The sequence below is a fragment of the Ascaphus truei genome, chromosome 3 (assembly GCF_040206685.1).
Source record: "Ascaphus truei isolate aAscTru1 chromosome 3, aAscTru1.hap1, whole genome shotgun sequence".
Classification (NCBI taxonomy): domain Eukaryota; kingdom Metazoa; phylum Chordata; class Amphibia; order Anura; family Ascaphidae; genus Ascaphus; species Ascaphus truei.
This window is the reverse complement of record NC_134485.1, coordinates 13,561,640-13,572,498: the sequence shown is the minus strand read 5'-3', so window position 1 is coordinate 13,572,498 and position 10,859 is coordinate 13,561,640.

The following is a 10,859-nucleotide window of genomic DNA, read 5'->3' as shown; positions in this document are numbered from 1 at the left end:
ACTAAAATTATGTTACAAACAGAGTTCCCATGAAGTATATATGCAAGTTTGAAATACACATGCGTGCGGAATCAATTAATTCCACATTAAATATCAAATAGATTCATAAAGCCAGATTCTTCATAATACCATTTACTACACGAAATAAATAAGAAAGGTGTTGACCGCTGCTGCGTTTTTTATTCTTTGGATTAAGGGCGATCTTTGAAGGTATTGTGTCATTGTTCATGCACTAAGGTGGACATTAAAACACAGATCCTAAGAACTTTACTTTCACTGTAGCAGTTAAATCATTAAACCATTTCTTATTAGTTGGTGTATAATTCCTCTGCATTTTGGGGGGAGAAACACGTAACCCACATTCGCTGCCAGAAAGAACAGCAACGCATTTAAGCCAAAGGCGTAAATCCTTGTAACGTATTTTAATGCATGCTAAAATATGCTAATTATGTCAAATAGCTACTAATAGCCACAACTCTGTTATGTAATAATAATAGCAATATTTTGATACAAGCGTTGCCTACTTAGCACACATAAATGCTAAACAGACAGGCTATTAAATGCTATTTCTGGTTAGTATCTGTTGCAGAGAGAAAGCGCATCAATGTGTTTACACCCTAATGGGGAGCGCAAGTAAAACAGACACAAATAGGCAGTTTGTGCGTGTCATTGATGACATTAATACACTAATTTGTTAGTGAATTCTGTCCTGGTTTGTCTACAGCAGCGAGATCATCATATTTTCTAAACGGAGTTATTCAACGAAATAACTTCCAGTGCTGGATGGTATCTTGTGGAATAACACCACTTAAATAAACATGTTCTCAAACGTTGCCTTGTGCTCCTACTGGTTACATGAAAATAGCCCATCATACTGAATCAGCATATTCCGCCAGACAGAAGACGTAGCCTCATAGTACTTGTAATTGCACTAGCTACCGGTCTAACATACAGATCTAGCATGACTTGTAGTCCAGATGTCATGTATATATGTATGCCTATCTTTATTTATATAGCGCCATCCATGTACATAGCGCTTCACAGCAGTAATACGCATGACATAATAATATAACACATAGTGGGAATAAGCGCTCGAGACACAAATGTAACATTAGCAGCTTCCGTGGCACCGGGCGCATTGAGCCACGCTACACCTGGAAGTTGTGTCAGTTCCTTGATTTAGTCTGATGCTGGTCAAATTAAATAAATTACTGCCTTGAAAGTATTAAATAACTTTATTTGTAATAATAACTTTATTTATATATAGCGCTTTTCTCCCAATGAGACTCACTGTAACTTCCCAGTTACAAAAAGGGGGAGGGGGGGAAAGAAAATATTTAAGGTTATAGAAGAGACCAAACACAAGGAAAGATACAATAAAGAATTGGACGGTACTGTGACTATTAAATGACGGACAGGTTGTGGTTAATTAATTAAATGCTTGGGTAAAGATGTAGATTTTTCAACCAGTTTTTATAGATTTCCAGAGAGGGGGCATCTCTAACTGTACAAGGCAGAGAGTTCCACAGAGTGGGAGCAGCGTGGCTAAAAGCTCGGGCGCCAAAAGAAGCCAAAGTTATTGCTCCGGGATTTACTCATCTACCAAGTTCATCCAGAGGTTCAAGGGACTTAATTAAAGCAGTGGTACTGTGCAAGATTTCATAAACTTCTCAATGAGGGGGCTGGCTCTTTTAACCCAATTTCTCAAAACGTCATGCAATATTTATGTTCTGAAAACAGAAAGGGAGAAAACTGAATAAACGTGAGTCTCTCGTTAAAATGAAAGTGTACCTGAAGTGTCTTTGGGTTTGTAATTAAAAAATAGTGACCCTTCATGACCCCAGTACCATGACACTCCAGACCGGGTCCACCTCATTAAGAGAGAGAGAGATCTTTGGCTGTCCGGAAAAGTTATCCAGAAACCAGTTTGCAGGAAATTCTGGTGTTATCATTTCAAGATGTTGACAACAGCTGAATTATTAAACCGTCTCATATCTTCCTTACTTGAGCATCATTACCCAACAGTCCCAGGTGGACACATTTCTGTAACCTCCTAACCTGGAAGATTTATTTTATTCACTTAATTAGAGAAATAAATTCTGGGGTTATTTCGGGAAACCTTTAGTTCTGGTGGTAAAGGGATTTCTGGTTCCTTGCCCTGTTTCATGTCCGTACACACTATTTTTCCTCCCATGATGAAAGGTATAATTTGATAATACTCACTGCTCCTGTTTCAATGGAAATAGCGATAATATGTTGTTTTGGATATAGAGGTTTTTACTCTGTTTGTCTATCGCCCTCAGAAAACCCACTAGCATTAGCCTTGCTCACCGGCATGCACACACTGTACCAAATAATTAGGCACAAGTTGCCTGGAGTATACTGTATGCCCTGTCAGGTTTAGAATCCTATACACAGAGTACCAAAAGCTAATGGTATATTCTCTAAAATGTAATAACTATCCATAATCAGAAAAATAGGCTTTAACAATCATTAATGGCTATTGCACTGTGGTGAATGCAAGGGTTTAACATCTCAGCTATTTTTGCACGGTGGCATCCGAGTCTATTTGTAAACCAAAAATATTATTCTCTTTGTTCCCATGATTTTCCATATAAGAGTAATGCTAAATATTAATATTTTAATTCCCCCCCACCCCCCTTACTCTAAATTTAAATACAGGTTAGGGGGCCTATTCAATAAACTGTGATAAGTTCAGTGCATTGCCGAGCGGGTTTGCATGTTCTTACCGCACTATAAGAAAGTTGTGTCAAAACGGTATTCACTAAGAAAAATCACTCGTTTTTTACCGTGTGCTAAAAAATGCTAAATCTCACTACTTTGTGCTTGCTTGATGAGCGACATGTCGCTCCAGAAGTTTGTAAGAGCTGCACGGAGAGAGCTGCACAGAGAGACTCTGCATCTCCAGGCACAGCTCTTACAGGCGAGCCCAGCAGTCTGTAGGCAGCTGGCCAAACCCCTCCACTATTGAGTCTGGGGTATTAGCCCAACGTTCCTCCCTTGGTGGCATTTCCTTCACTGTTTACACCGCATTGCAAGTACCTAATGCGTTACAAGACCCTGTGAAGCGGTGCTGGGCAACTCCAGTCCTCAAGGGCCACCAACAGGTCAGGTGTTCAGGATATCCCTGCTTCAGCACAGGTGGCTCAATGAGTGGCTCAGTCATTGAGGCGAGGATATCCTGAAAACCTGCCCTGTTGGTGGCCCTTGAGGATAGGGCTTGGCCCCAACTACTGTAGAGGCAACAGGGTAAACCAATGTCAGACATTCTTGTACCGGAGACTGCTATTAATTACTCTGTGCACTGCTTAGTAACACTTTTACTATTAAAAAGCTGTGTATCTGAGGGCAACTTTCCACTTTTTTTAAACACCTTTGCACCGTGTAAAAGGCTTCCAGAGAGCATTTTGGGTATAAATGGATTGAAATGAGGAATATTACATAAATTCATATCTTGCTTCTCTTTTATATTGCGTGTGCCGTGCCTCTGCAGTTCCTCTTCTTCCCTTTGCTATGCCAAGTGACCCAATTGCGGGCTATAAAGTGCCAGCTATCTACAGTGCTTGCCAATTGGGTCCTGATGACATTAAAGCTCGAGGAAGCCAGGTGCCAAAGCTTATTAGCACTTGATCTAAATGCCCAGCCAGGATTCTGAGTAGGTTCAGGAGAGCCTCAGATATGCTAATCCGCATCCGTTTCAATCGTAGCCTCTGTCTCTCTCAGCTGTGCCCACTCAGCTCTTCTGTGAAGTGGCAGCCTCTTCATCTCTGCTACACAGGCACGGGTGAGTCAGCATTTCTACGCTGGGGCTTATTTCTCTTTATTACGTCCATTATGTTTATGAAGACACTCCTTCGGTACCTTTTAATGCCAAGCAGGTGGCAAAAAGTAATTAGCCGGAAAATAACAAGGAAGAAACAGTGATGAAAGGGGGAGTCCGAGTATGAGCTTTGCATGGCATGGGTCAACCCTCTGTATATCCGGCTAAGGTCCTGAAAGCATACACTGCAAGTTCCCCAGTGCAGGGATGTACAGTATTGTGCCCATGTTATTCTACTATATACTGTATATAGTACTATATATATATAAATATATATGCTTATATATATGTTGTGGTTATTTTGGCAGCTCAACATGAGCTTGTGGGTGTTCTATATGTGTATATAAATATATACCATCACGTTTTAAGTTATGGTGGGTGAAAAAGGCAACAAGAAAACTCCACCGTATTGCATGTAGCAAATGCATATCATTTCCCAGAATCCCTTCCTGCAGTGGAAGCACTGTATGCTGGGGATAATGGTAAAATGCAGGGTTGCAGACCTGCCTAAGACATGTGAACGTGCTCACAAGTTATATTTTTATTTGATATACACTGGCGACACACTTTATTCGAGCTCGGCTAGTCCCACGAATTCGGGTATACCCGGGTGTATTGAGGTTTGTGACTGTTTTCTGCCCGAGTGCATTGGGTTATTTTCCAGGCAGGGATTGAAGCATTTTATTCCCGCTGGCTGCAATACTGCACAGTATAAATATATATACTGCATTACAATTCATGAATTTATGCCATCTGGTAGACACGCGAAGCATTGCAGCCTATTAAATCCTAATCATTATCATTTAACAGATCAGCCGCCCGTCAGCCAGGCATGAACCCAGGCTGGGAAGGCAAACGCAACGGGGCTTGTCAGAGGTGAGGAGCGGCGCATTCCAGGTATCTGCCAGGTACATACTGGGTATTTGCTCGAATAAAGTGTGTCGGTGCAGTATATATATATATAATCAAAAAATAAATAGATGATACCGTTCTGTGGCTAACGAAATGCTTTTATTTCGTTAGCCACAGAACGGTATCATCTATTTATTTTTTGATTATTGAAGCTCGGCTAACACGGTACTGATACCTCTACATGTATATATATATATATATAAAGGGAAGTGTAAGAGAGGTTACAATATATATATATATATATATATGTCCTAGAAAAAAGGATGGCACTCAATTGACAAACTCGCCTGGGTGCACTGATGTAAAAATATACAAACATATACGGAGATAAACAGGCACTCTTAGGAACTCAATATACTGTAGAAAAAAAGGTTTTATTTAAAAATCTACGTTTCTTGCGAAATCATAAGAGCATTCTCAAGAAACGCTGATCTTTGAAATAGAAATCTATCTATCTATCTATCTATCTATCTCTAGATAGATAGATAGATAGATAGATAGATAGATAGATAGATAGATAGATAGATAGATAGATAGATAGATAGATAGATAGATTAAAAAAGCAGGCACACCAAATGGTACAATAAATGTGCCTCCTTTATAAGCTCAACGTCTTGGCTTCCCAATGGAACCCTTTCCAAAATGTTGAGCTACAGGAGTCAAGACACCTGCATTGTACGATTTGGTGTACTGGCTTTTTAGAACTTCTACATACTATAGTACTTTAGTACTTTAGCAGTAGTACCCACTCCAGTCTTTTGGATTATTACCTTATTGTATGCCCCGACACATATATTTAGCTTTACAAATATACTTCCCAAATAGTTTTTTGTTTTTACATATATGCATATACACAGAAATACATGTGTATACACATATGAACCCATATTACATTTCGCTGATTTGTTATCCTGATGGGGAAGGTTGATGATTGGGTTAAGAAAAAACATAAAAAGGCTATTCACAAAAGGGATGGATGGTCTAGATAATGGAAAAGGAAGAGAGGTAACAGAGGACAATGGCAGTCAATCAGGAAAAGATGCATCGGGAAATTAAAAGCGAGCAGAGCTTGATTACTGCTTGTGGGTTCATAACTGTAATTGCTGCTTCATAACAGGGTAGCACAGTATTTCCTGAGGATTCTGCGGCTGGGAAGACAAAAAATGGCACAGATGCTGCTTGAGCGGAGCAGATTTCTGCATTATTTCAGTGGCAGAAGAGCCTCTCTGACAACTTCCAAGTAAGATTGAGCTGTAAGAGAGAATAAAATACTCCAGGGAATGTATACCAACTCCATGTTATCCTCTACTTCAGGGGTTTTCTACTCCAGGGCTCAAGACCCCCCAACAGGTCAGGGGTTAAGGATATCCCTGCTTCAGCACAGGTGTTCAATACTGAGGCCCAGATTGACCCACCAGGGCTGAAGCTGGGATATCCTTTAAACTTGACCTGTTGGTTGCCTCTGAGGACTGGAGTTGGCCAGTCAATGACTGAGCCAGCTGTGCTGAAGCTGGCATATCCTTAAAACCTGACCTGTTGGGGGTTCTTGAGGACGGGAGTTGAAAGCCCCATCACTAGTTCTTGAGGAATATCTTTCAGATTGTAAAAGAAAAGCCCCCTTCATACAGTGCCCCATGTGAACATACTGCAGGTGCCTGGCTTGTGTTTTTAATTCAAATGCCAGCATAGTAAATGGGATAATATTATGGACGATCCAGGGGTGAAAGGGGTGCGGCGACACGTAAGCAGAAGCGTTCCTGGCGAATATCGTCTCGGTGGGTAAAGTGGCATCACTCACGCTTTATCGACTGAATACTCAGATAACGTGTTTTTTTTGGCTTGTATAGGACTGATGGTTAAAAGGATCCACCTTTTTTCCATACTGACAGTTACTTCATTCTATCACATCTCACATCAGGGTCTGAGCCCCAAATAAATAGGTTCTGTGTCAAATCTCAATTACATATTATTGGAATGTGAACTTAAATGTCTCAGTGTACTGTACAGAAAGTAGGGCTCTTCTTGGCTTTTCCAGGCGCTAAGCCATTGTGTAGATTGCTTATTGCTTATACCTAGAGACAGTGTGTGCATTTGCATGTCATTTCCCAGAATCCCAAGCTGTATGCTGCAGCTAGACGATAAAGTTGATAAGCAGGGTTGCAGACCTATCTGAAATATGTTAATGTGCTCACAAGAGATATTTTTATTTGCTGTATGCTTATACCCACTAACTACTGTATAACGTAGTGGACTAGTGTCTGATACAAGATAATATTTCCAAAATGCACCTGATAGCCGTGAGTAATAGGACTTTGAGTTATTTACTATATTCCATTTATCACGCAATATCATTGGAACAAGCCTCGTCTCACCTAATGTTTTGTACAATAACTGTACAGCAAGGATAATTATTCACAATAATTCTGCAATATTGATCAACACAACTAAGCTGTGTTCCACCGATAAAAACTGATACTGACTGCATTTTAATTTGCTGCCTGCACCAACAGGCTTTTCATGTATTCATTGCTATTTAAACATCCGTGAAAAAAGAATTTCTCTCTTTTACCTGTCTTTGCTGGTAAAATGCAAGCAGATTCCCTTACTTGGCTATAAACACCTTTTATCCTATATCCATCAATAAATCCATTGTTGGGGCGTGTAAGCTGTCTGAGAGAAGCTCAGCTACACCACAGGTGGCTGCAACTGCAGGAGAACAATGCAGGGGGAGCTAGAGAGCTTTCATTGGCATTGAAAAGGACAGAGAGAACTTGGCGGCCTAGAAGAGCGTTCCAGTGGTGACGTTCTACACATCCTCATGGGGTTTCAGGGAAGTTTTCGGCAGCAAAACTGAGGCAACAATCTCTAATTGCTTTAAACTGGATTCCTCTTCTTGTGTTTTAATTTTACTGGTTTTGCCCCAGTTTTGCCCCAGTTTTGCAGGCGGAAGGGCGTCCGTTTCCTGAGCCCGTAATTGAGGATGAAAGGATTCCCCTCCATTTTTCAGGTCTAGGTAGAAATGTTCCTCAAAAACAAATGAACTCCCCCTGACATCGCAGGGTAACCGCCAGGAAAAACGCACAATTTATTGCACGTGTTTGCAGGCAAAACCCGGGAAGATTGTCATCGCGGTTTATTCGTTCGGAAAACATGGTAATTTCCTTCCTACCGTAGCATGTGGAGAACAAGAAGGTCCGCATGCAGAGTATGGGAGAGAGGAGTGGATGGTGGGTTCTAAATGTTTCCAGGTATCTAATTAGGCTCCATACTGTCAATAACAGATCAGCAAAGCAGAGAGAAGGCCTGGCTATGCCCCCACACGCCAGAAGTCCAGGGTGTATCCCAAAACTACTGATAACATGGCTGTATGGCTTTAATACCTCTCATTTTAGAAGGAGTTCAGAGCGCCATTGGGTAAACAAGTATCGCCACATGAAGTGACATAACGGAGCTTTGTAAACCCTAATATATATGACTTTTACAGGGTCTGGATGAGTGTGACGCCACAGTTAACTAACTTTATGTCAGGAAGCCCGTCCCTAAGTGGTAAGCAGGTAAGGCACCACCACAGAGGGCGGCAAGAGGGAGAGAGTAGCAGCAGTCCAGCTTTCCCTTTTCTTTAATACATGCAGTATTGAAGCAGGGGGTCTCTGGAGCTGAACCCTGTTAATTTTAGCTCCTCAGGGGACACCTTGCTTTCTGAGATACGTACCTCCTTAGGGGTTACCGGTATCTCCTGCTCAGGTTTAAAGCCTCCTTTACAGTCACACGGGCCAATAGGAAGCCGCCTATGATGTTATGGCTTCCTATTGGCCCATGTGATGGGATGTCTAAGCCTGAGCTGAGATACCGGCACCCCCTAAGGAGGCAAGTATCTTAGGAAGCAGGGGGTCCCCGGAGCTCAAATCAATGGGATTCAGCTCCAAAGACCCCCTGCTTCCTACCCAGGGGATAATGTTGGGGACATTTTAATTTTCTTTGGAGGGTCTTTAGTAGTGCTTGCCTAAGGGCAGCCATACCCTAAGGACAGACCTGAATTATCTGCATTATTTTCCTCTCCTATCCTCTTCCTGAACTTGAGTTAAACACCTTTTTCAGGGTCTGGACCGGAGTAGAGCAGAGACATAACTAACGTCATGGTATTGGAAGATAATGCATTGCTACAATAAAGTGTCATTAGACCTGTGCTAATGAGATGTGTAATGGCCGTTGGTTTTGCACATAATTAGCTGTGTGGGTACGCGTTAACTCAGGGAACAGATCCTGTGTTAGGTAACGTCACGTTGGAAGCCATGATTTATTGGAGCTTTGGGAAAACTGATTGAACCACCTGTGCTGAAGCAGGTACATTCTGAAAACCTGACCTGTTGGTGGCCCTTGAGGACTAGAGACTGAGTCACTGATTGAGCCACTGTATGAATCTACAGTATCCTCTAGAGCAGGGGTTTCAAACTCAGTCCTCAAGGGCCACCAACACGCCAGGTGTTATGGATATCCCTGCTTCAGCACAAGTGGCTCAATCCGTGGCTCAGTCTGAAGCAGGGACATCCTGAAAACCTGACCTGTTGGTAGCTGTTTAGGACCTGAGCTGGCTTCCCCTGAACTAAAGCATACAGTGCACCACAACTTTTAATTCGGACCCAGGGTACATTTACATTTTTCTCTACAAACTTTCCAGTTCCCCTTTCTTTACAAAGGAAAATGTGTTTATATTACAAATTCCCTCTCCTTTTTTTTCAGGCCATAAATATGTTACCTTTCAGGAAGGAGGTCACATGATGCCACAGCCATGCCTCTCTGTCGCCCCCCGATGCCTCCAGCTTGCGGTGCCTATTTTGCGTGCATGCCTCACGCACGTGACATCATGTGGTCGCGCACACGCCCGCCTGCACTATAATCGCAGCCTTACAGGGCAGTAAAACGTTACAGAAGAGGAGAGGTTTAAAAAAGAAGACAGAAGCATTGACATCAATGGGGAATTTCCTAGAGATGCGCTAATCTGTTTTTTATTGTTGGGGTTTTTTCCCAAAAATCTTTTCGAAGATTTTGCTGGCGGACTTCTGTCTACAAGAGAAAAATCTCTGTGTGAACCTGAGCACTTTTGGTTATTGTCACCGTTTTACCATGACAAATTCGCAGATGTTTGAAAACGCAAATAAACGACATTTTCTTGGCGAATTCGAATTTGGAACCCTCTAGATTTTCAGCTGAAAACAACCTGAGCGTTGAGTTCGCGCCATAGTGTCAAAGTAACTCCCAACACACCCTTATTTTAATTGGGGACAAGGAAATAAAGGAATCCTTTTTCTTTAGGTCTCTTGAATTAGAAAGCCGTGATTAACGTGCGTGTCGCAGCAGCCCTCACTTGCCTCAAAGTGATCGAGAAGGTGTCACTAGCTCTTTACCTACATGCACTGGAAAGCTTTGAACTGTGTTTTGTCCTGGCTTAAATCTCTCACCTAACCTCACCATGCTCAGTCTGGGTGGTATCACGCTGGAATATGACCCACTTAGCATCTTTTACCTTGCTGTGCCTCAGGCACAAAAACATAGATTGTAAGCTCCACGGGGCACGGACCTGTGCCTGCAAAATGTCTCTGTAAAGCGCTGCGTACAACTAGCAGCGCTATACAAGAACATACTATTATTATTATTATTATTATTATTGCTGTGTCTGGGACCCAAAAACTCTTATCCCCCCCTCCCCCCTCCCCCTTGGAAATCATGATATGAGGAACTGACGGCAGTACAATGGGACACTGAATGAACAAGAACACTGCTCGGAAATGTGTGTTTTTCTCTGTGGCATCCATAAGCAGGGTGCTTTGAGTAAGCGATGCCTAGATTTCTTGGACTGGGTTGTCATAGAAACTAGTGCCGACCTGCTTAAAGAATACAAGATACAAAGGATATGGGAAGTACAAAAGAGGATTTTTTTCATCCAATAGTCTCAATGTTACCGGTGTCCCCCTGTGCAGGGTCTACAACGTACACACCCTTACCGGTGTTTCTGGGAGACCGCAGACAAGACCCAATAAGGTTGTGATGGGTAAAAAAAAATACAAATGGGAACTGAAACCATACGTCTTTCATGGATTCCCAAACC